Source organism: Somniosus microcephalus, chromosome 13, assembly GCF_052327205.1.
Source record: "Somniosus microcephalus isolate GS21.2 chromosome 13, FLI_Smic_1.0, whole genome shotgun sequence".
Lineage (NCBI taxonomy): Eukaryota > Metazoa > Chordata > Chondrichthyes > Squaliformes > Somniosidae > Somniosus > Somniosus microcephalus.
Window position 1 is genome coordinate 183,077,824 of NC_140999.1, and position 13,908 is coordinate 183,091,731.

The following is a 13,908-nucleotide window of genomic DNA, read 5'->3' on the forward strand; positions in this document are numbered from 1 at the left end:
TGGCGACGTATTTTTTCCACCAGCTGCACAGCCTCAATTACGACATGCAGCTCCTGTTTTTGGAAGTGGGCGGCAGGCGTGCCAGCCTGCGGGAGCTGCCTGTCTTCTACCAGGAACTGCTATGGGTTTGGAACAACGTCGCCTCCAGGCAGAGCTCTCCCCCGTCAGGAATGGCGGCTGTCCTCCGGGAGCCGCTGTTCAGGAATCCGCACCTCCACGTCCGCGAGTTCGGGTGGCTGGCGGAACGCAGGGCTGTGCCTGGTAGGGTGACTAGAGTCGGGGACCTACTCGATGGCGGAGGAGCGGGCTGGATGGCGCCGGAGGAGTTGGTGCGGCGCATGTCTTGGGACAACGTCCGGCTCGCGGTCGATGCCATCGAGGCGGTTAAAGCGACACTGCACCCCAGCGCCACGAGGTGTATCGAGGCAGCTCAAGCGCGTGGGGCGATCCCGTCCGAGCTTTCCCCCGTTCGGACGGAATTCCTTATCGGCGCCCTGCCCCGAAACTCCCCTCGGGGATCGGCGCCTCACAACTTGAGCCGTCTCGAGGAGATGCCCTCCGTGCCTTTTCATTCTGCACGGAGGGGTTTCCTGTACGGGCTGCTCCTGCACACCTTCCACTTTGTCATCTTCGCCTGCCGTCCGGACACGCCGTGGCATGCCGTTTTGCCTTCCGGCGGAGGCGGAGGTCCCCAATGGAGGGCTCTCTATGCGGGAGTCCTCCCTTGTTCTATTGGGGACTTGGCCTGGAGGGTGTTGCACGGAGCAGTCCCGTGCAATATATTGTTAAATAGGTTCACGGACACCCAGACCGCCTGTTTGTTCTGCGGTCTGGAGGAGTCCGTGTTCCACGTCTATGTTCAATGTGTGAGGTTGCAGCCCCTCTTCCATTATTTGAAGGGGCTGCTCCTTGATTTTTGGTTGCACTTCAGTACCACGCTCTTGATCTACGGTCACCCGGTGCGGAGGGGAGTGGGCAGGCTGGAGGACCTCCTCGTGGGTCTGCTCCTGGGCCTGGCAAAAAAAGCCATTAATTGGTCCAGGCAGCGGGCGGTTGAGGGGGTCATCCGGCCAGATTGCCTCCCTCTCTTCCGCGGCCATGTTCGCGCCCGGGTGGCCCTGGAGATGGAGCACGCGGTGTCCGCCGGCGCGCTCGAGCACTTCCGTGACCGGTGGGCGCCGCGGGGACTGGAGTGCATAATTGGATTAAACGACCAAAATTTTAATTTGATTTGTTAAGCTTTATTTAAAGATTTATTAGAGTTTTAGTTACAGTTTATTTGTTCAATTTATTTTGGTTCTACAAAAGAGGAACAATTAACAAAGGAAATAAACAAGTGAAGGTGCCATCTAGAGGTTACAAAAGGAACTGACTGGCACCCTCAGAGTATAATCCCAATTGACCCAATCTCTCTTCATACGTCATTCCTGCCATCCCAGGTATCAGTCTGGTGAATCTTCGCTGCACTCTCTCCATGGCAAGAACATCCTTCCTCAGATAAGGTGACCAAAACTGCACACAATACTCAAGGTGTGGTCTCACCAAGGCCCTGTACAACTGCAGCAAGACATCCTTGCTCCTGTACTCGAATCCTCTCGCTATGAAGGCCAACATACCATTCGCCTTCTTAACCGCCTGCTGCACCTGCATGCTTACCTTCAGCGACTGGTGCACAAGGACACCCAGGTCTCGTTGCACTTCCCCTTTTCCCAATCTATTGCTGTTCAGATAATAATCTGCCTTCCTGTTTTTGCCACCAAAGTGGATAACCTCACATTTATCCACATTATACTGCATCTGCCATGCATCTGCCCAATCACCCATTTGTAAGATTTGGATCACAGGTCACACACAGATTACCCAAAGGGTCTTAGGAGTTATAGGTTATTTTATTGAGGAGCGACAGTTCCAATATAATCAAATACAATTTGCAATCAGGATAGATGTAGTAGACATACAATCCGCAACAGATGAAAATGGTTTACCGGCCTCAGAACGAATGGACAGATGGACGCTGATACAGAACGGTGGTCTCGGATCCCTGCAGCCTGCGGCAGCGATCTCTTCCTCTATGATAGTCTCCCGAGGCTGGCGGAGGTGTTAAGCCGGGGAAGCTCTTCCCCTCTCTGCCCATTTTCCCCTTTCGGCTGCCCGTTATATACTTTATTTCGGGGGGAAGGGGGGGCAGTGGATACCTCGCGTCAATCATTTGTTACTCATTCAATTGTCCAATGACAGGGTAATACGTACCTACGGCAAACCCCGCCTGTCCCCATGAGATCATCCCTCTGCTTATCTCTTGTTTGGACCTCTGGTTACCTTCACTTGGACAGTCTGTTCATCTCAAGGCTCCTTGCTCAATCTCTTATCAGGCCCAGTCATACCTACATGAAGGCCTGTTTCTGCGTTATGCCCTTGTAAACGGCCTCAGCTCTTTGTGCAACTCCTTATTTAACATGTTTGGTTTCTTCTGTGTCATCAGCTTATCCAGGCTGCTGAGCTAGGCAAACCCATTTCTTTTATAAAACCATTATTTTTTTGCAATTCACAATTTCTTCCAATTCACGATTTCTTACACCCCCTCAACTGACTGTTGACTGTGGTTGCAGTGTGTCCTGTCTATAGGATGCAGTGCATCAACTCACCAAGTTTACTTTAACAGCACCTCCCAGCTCCATGGCCTGTACTGTATTCGCTAGAATTTAGATATTCGCTAGAGTTTAGAAGAATGAGAGGGGATCTCATTGACACTTATAAAATTCTAACAGGACTGGACAGACTAGATGCAGGAAGGATGTTCCCGATGGTCGGGGAGTCCAGAACCAGGGGTCACAGTCTAAGGATAAGGGGTAAGCCATTTAGGACTGAGATGGGGAGGACTTTCTTCACCCAGAGAGTGGTGAACCTGTGGAATTCTCTACCACAGAAGGCAGTTGAGGCCAACTTATTAAATATATTCAAGAAGGAGTTAGATATATTTCTTAAGGCTAAAGGGATCAAGGGATATGGGGAGAAGGCAGGGACAGGGTACTGAATTTGGATGATCAGCCATGATCGCATTGAATGGCGGAGCAGGCTCGAGGGGCCGAATGGCCTACTCCTGCTCCTATCTTCTATGTTTCCATGTACCGCTAAAAAGGACCAGAGCAGCAATATCATGAGAACACAATAATCTGCACGTTCTTCTCTAGGTTACACACCATCCTGACTTGGATGTTTATCGCCATTCTTTCGTCATCACCAGGTCAGTGCCTTATTGGGAGCTCCATCATCACAAGCTTTCCCGACCTGCAATGCTGCAATGTTCTTAGTGATTAAAAGCCTTCAGTTGAATCCTTGTCTTTGAGTTATTGATGGCATATCACTGGGTACAGTTCAGGTCACCACATTACAGGACAAATGTGATTGCACTAGAGAGGGTACAGAGCAGATTTACGAGGATGTTGCCAGGACTGGAGAATTTTAGTTATGAGGAAAGATTGGATAGGCTGGGGTTGTTTTCCTTGGAACAGAGGAGGCTGAGGGGAGACTTAATTTAGGTGTATAAAATGGATAGGAAGGAGCTATTTCCCCTTAGCAGAGAAGTCAATAACCAGGGGGCAGAGATTTAAAGTAATTGGTAGAAGGATTAGAGTGGATTTGAGGAGAACTTTTTTCACCCAGAGGGTGGTGGGAGTCTGGAACTCACTGCCTGAAAGGGTGGTAGAGGCAGAAACCCTCATCACATTTAAAAAGTACTTGGATATGCACGTGATGTGCCGTAACCTACAAGAGCTGGAAAGTGGGATTAGGCTGGATGGCTCTTTTTCGGCCGGCACAGACACGATGGACCGAATGGCCTCCTTCTGTGTGGTAAATTTCTATGATTCTATGATTTCAGTTGTGTATTGTGATATCGAGCTATGCATGCCATGTTTGATCCGTGTTCTCAAGCAGACTGGCAAAGAGGTGCAACAATTGCCTTTGGGGTGGGGTTAGGGGTTGGCGGGGGTGGAAACAATCACCAGTCTACCCATTTCCTACGCCTGATCGTTCTCCTGAGAGTCCTGCTGGACATCCGATGAGAACAGAATTGGGCTTGGTTGTGATGCCTCCACGGTTGAATAGCTGGAATTTCCAACTCAGCGTGACTTTAACGCCAGTGTGTTACAATAATGCCGATTGAAAAACCATGGCACTTGCTGTCAAGGCTCAAACATTACCAGTGAATACCAGCACCAGGCGACCCCAGCAACAGCCAGCACCTTCAGAAGAGGAGCAAGAAAGAGAATTGAAGGGAAAAATATACACTAATGTAAAGTATTAAATTTCCCCACAATATCATCAGTCAATCTGTTCACACTAGATAAATGGGCCTTGTGATGTGGAGTAAACATTCCATTACACAGCCAGAAAAAAAGTTATTTTGCAAAACACCAGCATAAACAGGAACCATTTATCGGACTGACCTAAGGTAGAACGTCACAGGAAACACACAGCAAGGAGATGTTAGACAGCTGCCAGAGACATAAATACTGGGACACTAACTCAGCGCGTCATCATACAGCACTGCAGATTCTGGAGACAACCCCCAGCAGCAGCTGCACATTGACTCATTCCCCCTTAACTGAACCGTCACATTGCTCACACTGTCACTCGAAGGCTCTCTTGTGACTTTTAGAATACATCGACGCTCTGCCTTCACCACCCCAGCAGGGGCTGTTAATTTGATTAGCTGGTTGCTGGGTGCTGTATCTTCTAGCTGGTGACACGGTGCGGTCTTTAGGAGAAGGAAATCTGGTAGAGAAGATGCCTCTTGCCTCAAAGGAGCAGTAGAGACAATGCTGTGAGTATTGTGCATTTCATATTTTGCCTGGGGAGTGGGAGGGGAAGGTGTAAGAAAAGATTCTAACTGCTCTTTTCATTATATGTGTCTCTGATATTTAAGCTTTTTTGTGTGTGTGAAAAGATTGTGCCCATCGGCATGAGATATGTGTGCGATGGCGGACTGAGCCGTTTCCATTTCAGACCTGCACTCACACCTAGGTCAGAGGCAGCAGGCTTAGATACACAGCAAAGCTCCCCTCTGCTCTGCGCCAACAGTGTGCTCAGTCCTAACTTTTCATATAACATGGTACGTGTCACTGAGGCTTCCGGAGAGTAATGGTGGAGAAGTGGTGCTGGTTAAGGGGAAGCATTTTTTATTCCTGCCGCATTGGTCACATACCCTAAGTTATGTAATTTAGCAAAGATTTGCAATACTACCAGGTGCTGAATTTTGTAACAGCCTTTGCAAAGCTGTTATAGTGTGTGGTAGGGTGTCCGGCTTTAGAAGTTTTAAGCTCCTTATACATTTTGACATCATTACTCGATCAAGTATTCACTCTCCGCCACTTCAGTGCTCTTGACAACAACAACAACTTGCAGTTATATAGCACCTTTAACATAGTAAAACCAAAGCCATCCACAGTGATGGGCGGTTGTGGCGTAAGTGGGTTGGAGTGGCTTGAACTGAACTCACTTATTCTTTGCAGCTCCCTCTCCCCATGTGACATTGGTTACCCCAAGGCAAATGGCTAAGACTCAGTTAGAGAATCCCAGAAGTGCCTCCTCGCATCTCTTACAGATTGGGGAGCGGGGCACAGAATTGTCTTCTATCTTGCCGGTCACTGAAAGTTGAGTCACATTCAGAATCCGCTCGAATCAACATTGAGAAACTTGGACAGAGTCCAGCACACAGAGGAATCGACAGGTGTAAACCACTGGATAAAATGGGTGCTTTTCTTAAAAAAAACTTGAGCATTGTGTGCAATTTTGGTCGCCTCATCTGAGGAAGGTTGTTCTTGCCATGGAGGGAGTGCAGCGAAGATTCACCAGACTGATACCTGGGATGGCAGGAATGATGTATGAGGAGAGATTGGGTCGATTGGGCTTATATTTGCTAGAGTTTAGAAGAATGAGAGGGGATCTCATTGAAACTTATAAAATTCTAACAGGACTGGACAGACTAGGTACAGGAAGGATGTTCCTGATGGCGGGGGAGTCCAGAACCAGGGGTCACAGTCTAAGGATAAGGGGTAAGCCATTTAGGACAGAGATGAGGAGGAATTTCTTCACCCAGAGAGTGGTGAACCTGTGGAATTCTCTGCCACAGAAGGCAGTTAAGGCCAATTCATTAAATATATTCAAGAAGGAGTTAGATATATTTCTTAAGGCTAAAGGGATCAAGGGATATGGGGAGAAGGCAGGGACAGGGTACTGAGTTTGGATGATCAGCCATGATCTCAGTGAATGGCGGAGCAGGCTCGAGGGGCCGAATGGCCTACTCCTGCTCCTATCTTCTATGTTTCTATGTTTCTATGTTAGCATGTGAAACAGAGAGAAAAGAGAGCAGATCGCTTTGTGAGCTTACCGTCTTGAGGCCCTGTACGAAAATTAAAAATACATTCTGCACCTGGTAGGTACAGTACTCTGGTTCATTCCCCCCCATGCTAATTATTCAGAAACTGTCTCTATTTCTGTCTACGCTGTTCTAACTTTTGATTAACAAACTTGGTTATCAGCAATGTGCATAACCTTGGCACGCTATGTGAATGCAAAGGAGTGCGTTATTTGGATAAGCAAAATGATCTTTCAGCACTCGAAGGGTTAACTTGTCCACTTAAAAACAGATGGGCCAGTTCAGACTGACAAGGGGACGTCTTGGGTGCAACTTCTCGGGGCTGCGGTTCTTTGTTACTCAAGTGCATCGTTGTTAAGATGGACTCTTGCCCTGCAATGACGTTTGAAGCCCCATGGCGACATCTGGGCGAAGAGCAGGGGAGCTCTCTCCCAAATGCTCTCCCACTGAAATGTGCTCCACTTGCCCCACTTCATTCCCTAGAACGAGATTCCTCGTTGGGCTGGAAGTTCTCTTGTACACATTTCAGGAATTCCTCTTGCACTGTTCCAACGAAGCTCAACGTAAGCTCGAGGAACAGCACCTCATCTTTCGATTAGGCACTTTACAGCCTTCTGGACTCAACATCGAGTTCAACAATTTCAGACTATGAATTGCTCCCTGTAGTTCTTTTTCTCTTGTTTCCTCGCATGGTAGCTGTTAATGTTGCTGCCATCATCATCCACACCTCATCTAGAGCCATCATTTGTTTCTTAACTTGTCCCATTACCTCTCCTTTTGCCTCGCACCATCATCCCTTTCGTCAGTCAATCTCTCCTGCCTTCCATCCCATCACAGACCTTCCCTTTGTTCTTTCCACCCCTCCTCCCTGCCCCTGCTTAAAAATCTCTCCTCCCGAACCTTTTCCAGTTCTGACGAAGGGTTCGACCCGAAATGTTGACTCTGTTTCTCTCTCTCCTCGATGCTGCCCCGACCTGCTGAGTGTTTCCAGCACTTAAACATAGAAGATAGGAGCAGGAGTCGGCCATTCGGCCCCTCGAGCCTGCTCCGCCATTCAATGCGATCATGGCTGATCATCCAAACTCAGTACCCTGTCCCTGCTTTCTCCCCATATCCCTTGATCCCCTTAGCCTTAAGAAATATATCCAACTCCTTCTTGAATATATTTAATGAATTGGCCTCTACTGCCTTCTGTGGTAGAGAATTCCACAGGTTCACCACTCTCTGGGTGAAGAAATTTCTCCTCATCTCTGTCCTAAATGGCTTACCCCTTATCCTCAGACTTTCTGTTGTTATTTCAGGAATCCCTCCCCCTCTTTGCCCCTTTACACTGTTATCTTCCCAGTCCTCCCAAATTTGCTCCTCTGTCTCCTATCCACAATTATTCAGCGCCTGATACAAGACCGTCAGTAATTGCAGACTGCCGGTGTGCTTCATAAAAGGAGATTGCACCTTCAGTACTCCGGCTGCACTTGTCGGAGATACTGGGGACAAGAACCGGTTTCTCCATCCCTGCTCTTCTCCTGTCTGTCACAATTTACAGGACGTTAGCAAACCCTGCAAATCCCGATTATGCCCCAGAATGTGCGTCTGCTCGTGCATACCATTCGGGATCTTGGAAAATTCCAGGATTTGTTGATATCCTGCAATTTGTCGGCAAAGAACCAAAGGGGGAGATGAGGGGACTTTTTTTTACGCAGCGAGTTGTTGTGATCTGGAACGCGCTGCCTGAAAGGGCGGTGGAAGCAGATTCAATAGTAACTTTCAAAAGGGGAATTGGATAAATACTTGAAAAGGAGAAATTTGCAGGGCTCTGGGGAAAGAGCAGAGGGGAGTGGGACTAATTGGAGAGCTCTTTTAAAAAGCCAGCACAGGCACGATGGGCTGAATGGCCTACTTCTGTGTTATATGATTGACAGCAAGTAACAAGGCTTGATTCATGGTTTTTCTTCACACACGCACACACACCACCCCCGCCACTTTCTATTTATTATTAGATTTAATCAATTCAGCATAGGAACCAACTTGATCGGACAGGAGGAATGGTGGAAATGGAATGGCGGCGCGCACAGACGCAGCGGCTTTGCTTCTCCCAGGACGGTGCTATTTACGTTTAATGTTAATGTTATTTGTACTGGACTCATGGGAGCTTGCAAGATCACATTTCGTTGTTCATGTACTTGTGCATTGTACAATGACAATAAAGTTGAATTATTATTATTATTAGGGTTGGTGCCTCTGTCTTTAAACCTTTGTTGTATCAGGTATGTTTCATTCCGAAATGGATATTTAAACGCCCATGTTATAAATTCACACTCTCTATTAGCACGCTGCTACGGGTCCCTAAGCTGTGGCACACAAACATGACTTGCTAACATTTCCCCTTGCATGTGTTCTGCACGTTCATCAGATCCAGATAGATTGGGTTACTGTCTCACACACACACACACACAGAGCCTCCCCCGACCTGGTTATGGTAACGAGTTGATTTGCACTTTGCTCTGCAGCACAATCACACTCTTGCAGTTATCTCCCGCACCCGACATTTTTGTTGAAAATTCAGGACGGAAAATCCTCTTCACTTGATCATTTCTCTTAAATGTGCAAACATTTCAGGGCTTCTCAGCCTTGCTGACTTATGGAATAAAGACCAGAACTGTGCACGTGTGGCTGTAAAGCCGGGAGAGTCACAATAGCGTCAGCTGCACTCGCCCTTTAGCAGTGCATTAAGTCCGCTATTAATGTCAGGAGATTTTAGGCTGAGGGGCTTCGATGGCTGGGGTTGCTGATTCAAGTGAGGGGGAGACCCCCCCCAATAACTTGACGCCAGAGCTTATCCATCTGGCCACCGGCGCTGCACCTGCCTGAGCTGAGATGCTGCGCAGCTCACTGCGGTTGGAAACTTGGTCTGGTTGTACAATAAGCTGTGGTTAGGTACATCCTCCGGAACATGTATTGAGCTTACTCAAGAAATCTGAGAAAAGGGAGAGAGAGAGAAAAAAAAGCATCTTTGCAGGTCAAAGTGCTCTTATCACCATTGGAACTATTTGTTTTTAAGTCTTAATCAGTACGAGTTTCACAGTGCAAGGTTAATGCTATCAAGCCGTTTGTTAGGATTCTCATCGGCTAGCTGTTTATCTTTGGTTGGCATGAAGAGACTGGAATACATTGAACTACATAGCATTTTCAGCACAGGACCAGGCCATTCGGCCCAACTGGTCTGTGCTGGTATTTATGCCCCACACGAGCCTCCTCCCACCCTACTTCATCTAACCCTATCTGCATATTCCTTCTATTCCTTTCTCCCTCGTGTGTTTATCTAGCTTCCCCTTAAATGCATCTATGTTATTCGCCTCACCCACTCCCTGTGGTAGGGAGTTCCACATTCTCACCACTCTCTGGGTAAAGAAGTTTCTCCTGAATTGCTTATTAGTGACTACCTTATATTGATGGCCCCCTCGCTCTGGACTCCCCCCGCGGAACAAAATGTCCCCAGGATGGCACTGAATGATATTTAAAGTTCGCTCATCCAATGGCTTGGTGGGCAAACACATTCTCCAGCCTTCTCCTGTGCCAGACAGACCAGGAAAGTCCTAGCCTCGGTCCCTGACCTTTGCTGATCACAACTTCGGCTGCAACTGGCGCACTGCGATTGGCCTCAGTATCCGTTGGCTAAGGGGGGGTGGGGGTGGGAGGGGCGGGAAGCGAGGTGGTGGGGGGGGGGAATCAACCATGGTTCTTGTTCCTGGAAAGTGTAAATTTATGGATTCCAATTCAGAGCAGCATCTGCAGTGATACCCTCCACGTTTCAATAACCGTTCAGTACTTCCCATTTGGCTCATATTTTGCAAATGGCCATGCGCGAGGCATCAGAGGGCAGCAGATGATTCTAGAACAAAAGTCAATGCTTTCAGGAGAAGAGGGGGAAAACTGAGGTGGTGGGGGGGGGGAGGTAGCTCTAGTAGGAAACTGAAGGTTTACTGTGATGGTGAGAAGTCCTAATGGACCAGAATTTAAGGTTTCCTGTTAATTGGTTTATATTTATGCTGAGCCCATCACAGCCACATGGGTTTAATTAACAATTCAGTTTCTATGTACGTATCCACCATTTTGCTCTCTTAGCTTTTTTTTAATTTAAAAATTGCTGATTAAATAGTTATTCTCACCCAGTTTATGCTCCAAAGTCCGTGTTCACCTGCAAGACATGATATTTTACCCAGCAAGCTCGAGTCCTGTGTTCTTCGATTGCCTCTCTCCCCCTCACTCTGTACCTCAGTAGTTGCCGACCCACACACTTGTATCAGGCTCTGCGCATGTGTGTACGTCAGTCCGTGCTCGGGTGTCTGATGTATTTCATTCTGTGGGTGTATGCCTCCTTTTGTGTATGTGTGGAGCAACGTGCATGCATGCATATGGGTATGCATGTCTTTTATGTGACTTTCAGTCATGTATTTTTTTATAATTCACTTATGAGATCTGGGCATCGCTGGCAAGGCCAGCATTTATTGCCTATCCCTAGTTGCCCTTGAGAAGGTGGTGGTGAGCCGCCTTCTTGAACCGCTGCTGTCCGTGTGGTGAAGGTACTCCCCCAGTGCTGTTAGGGAGGGAGTTCCAGGATTTTGACCCAGCGACGATGAAGGGTCGGCGATATACTTCTAAGTCAGGATGGTGTGTGACTTGGAGGGAAACTTGGAGGTGGTGGTGTTCCCATGCACCTGCTGCCCTTGTCCTTCTAGGTGGTAGAGGTCGCGGGTTTGGGAGGTGCTGCCGAAGAAGCCTTGGCGAGTTGCTGCAGTGCATCTTGTAGATGGTACACACTGCAGCCATGGTACGCCGGTGGTGGTGGGAGTGAATGTTTAAGGTGGCGGATGTGTCTATGTCAGTCCTTATTTGTGTATCAGTCTGTTTGTGTGAGTAAGACCGTGTATGTCACTTCATGTGTCTCTTTGTATAAATATTAGCATGTGCATGTATGTTGCATGTGTGTCGGTCTGTGTGCATCTCTCTCAGCTCAGTTGCCATCTGCATCCATTCTGCGACTCAAGTACACAGTCTGTCTGCAGTGCTTGGCACTGGCTTCATGTGGTAGACAAGTCGTTTCATTAATACTGCATACAGGCAGACTGAATCATTCACTAAGCACTAGAAAGAAAAGAAAGAACATGCATTTATACAGCGCCTTTCACGACCTCAGGACGTCCCAAAGCGCTTTACAGCCAATCAAGTACATTTTGAAGTGTAGTCACTGTTGTAATGTAGGGAAACGCGGCAGCCAATTTGTGCACAGCAAGCTCCCACAAAGAGCAATCCGATAATCACCAGATAATCTGTTTTATAATGATGTTGGTTGAGGGATAAATATTGGCACAGGAGACCGGGGAGAACTCCCCTGCTCTTCTTCAAAGTAGAGTCATAACGGCACAGAAGGAGGCCATACAGCCCATCGAGTCCATGCCGGCTCTCTGTAGAGCAATCCAGTCAGTCCCATTCCCCCGCTCTATCCCCGTAGCCCTGCAAGTTTATTTCCCTCAAGTGCCTACCCAGTCTCCCCTTGAAAACATCGAGTGATCCTAGTGCCCGTGGGATCTTATATGTCCACCCGAGAGAGCGGACGGGGCCTCGGTTTAACATCTCATCTGAAAGACGGCACTTCTGACAGTGCAGCACTCCCTCATCACTGCACTGGGCGTGTCTAAGGCAGTTCTTATAACACCCTGTTTCACTGTACGTAACTTTCAAAGTAATTTAAGGGCAAAACAACTGAAATCACAAAATAACCCTAACTACAGAAAACAGCACGCAATCACGCTGGGGAGGTTCTAATTTGCTCTTAATAAGATTTGCATTGTTGCTTCAAACAATATTCAGTTAATAAATTAGATGTAATTAAAATAATAATAATAGTTGCAAATTTCTAAACCTGGCAGTGGGCAGAATGAGCTGGCCACACTGTTACAAGATTTCTTTTGCACAGCATAACAGAAAAAGATGTAAAGTGCAGGAAATGGGAAGCCACACACTGGTCAACCACTTGACCCTCATGTCCGGTCTGACCCTATTTGGGCCATTCAGCCCGTTTTCCAAGGATATCTGGTGAGTACCATCGCGCAGGACACCATGTATTGACACAAGATGTAGCAGAGTAGATGTGCGCGTTGGCAGATCCCCCGTAGCACTCCTTAGGGTAAGTAGGAGGACACACCGTCTTATCACAAGAGGAGCGGTGCATCATGTAACGTGCAATGTATTATTCTGCTGCTAAGGCGCTGTTGTATTTAAAGTGGCTGGTTTCTTAGAGGCCACAAAGTCTAATTTCGGTAAGAGGAACACCTTAAAGTCCATTAGAGGTAGTTGCAGTCAATAATGGAAGCTTCATGGCTCCAGGTCAGAATAAACCAGCCTTGAAATGACTGCCTTTCTTATTTCCATTGCTTTTGACGCTTTGAAATGTGACATCGGAAGTGTGATAGACTCAACATGTTTGACTGTAGATAGGTATATGTACAAATATATTTAAAAAAGAGAAAGACTTGCATTTATATAGCGCCTTTCACGACCTCAGGACGTCCCAAAACGCTTTACAGCCAACAAAGTACTTTTGAAGTGCAGTCACTGTTGTAATGTAGGAAACGCAGCAGCCAATTTGCGCACAGCAAGCCCCCACAAACAGCAATGTGATAATGACCAGAATATATTCAAGGCGGAGATAGACAGATATTTGCGCTACGGGGGAGTCAAAGGTTATGGGGAGTGGGCAGGGAAAGTGGAGTTGAGGCCAAGATCAGATCAGCCATGATCTTATTGAATGGCGGAGCAGGCTCGAGGGGCCAAATGGCCGACTCCTGCTCCTATTTCTTATGTTCTTAGATAATCTGTTTTAGTGATGTTGATTGAGGGATAAATATTAGCCAGGGTACCGGTGATTACTCCCCCTGCTCTTCTTCGAAATAGTGCCCTTGGATCTTTTACGTCCATCTGAGAGAGTAAATGGGGCCTCAGTTTAAAGTCTCATCGGAAAGAGGGCATACTCCGACCGTGCAGCACTCCCTCAGCACTGCACTGGAGGGTCGACCTTGATGTTTGTGCTCAAGTCTCATGAAGTGGGACTTTGAACCCACAACCTTCTGGCTCAGAGGCAAGAGTGCTGCCCACTGAGCCACAGCTGACACCGATCTCAATAAATGTAGTACGTTATATATATGTAGTATATTATATTTATATATGGTGCAAGCAAGGCTAAGTGATTCCTATATGGTGGCAAAATAAGCTTTCAGCAACTTTGAAAATCAAAGCTGCGAACGAACAGAGTTAAATGAAGGGGCTCGCAAGTGAATTCAATTCCAATTACATAGTTAGAAGTAAGGGAAAAATAGACAGCTTAGAGTCTTGGAGATGTAGGCTGTAGAAATAAGGTTTGTTCAAAATCTACAGGTGAGTTAATGCTGATTATATAAAAATCAATAATTCACTGAATGATACTTGTCACACATCCATTCCAGAGGCTATTTTGAATAATTCTCTCCTGCCTG

General features: G+C 47.2%; 1 protein-coding gene across 1 annotated transcript in view; it reads left to right on the forward strand.

The window, feature by feature from the left end:
* Nucleotides 1–4,538: 4,538 nt before the first annotated feature.
* Nucleotides 4,539–13,908, forward strand: part of sla2b (Src like adaptor 2b) — a 35,927-nt gene continuing 26,557 nt past the window's right edge. Inside the window, exon 1 of the mRNA XM_086005767.1 lies at nt 4,539–4,825. The gene's annotated coding sequence lies outside the window, so the exon portion shown is untranslated. The remainder of the gene's footprint in view (nt 4,826–13,908) is intronic.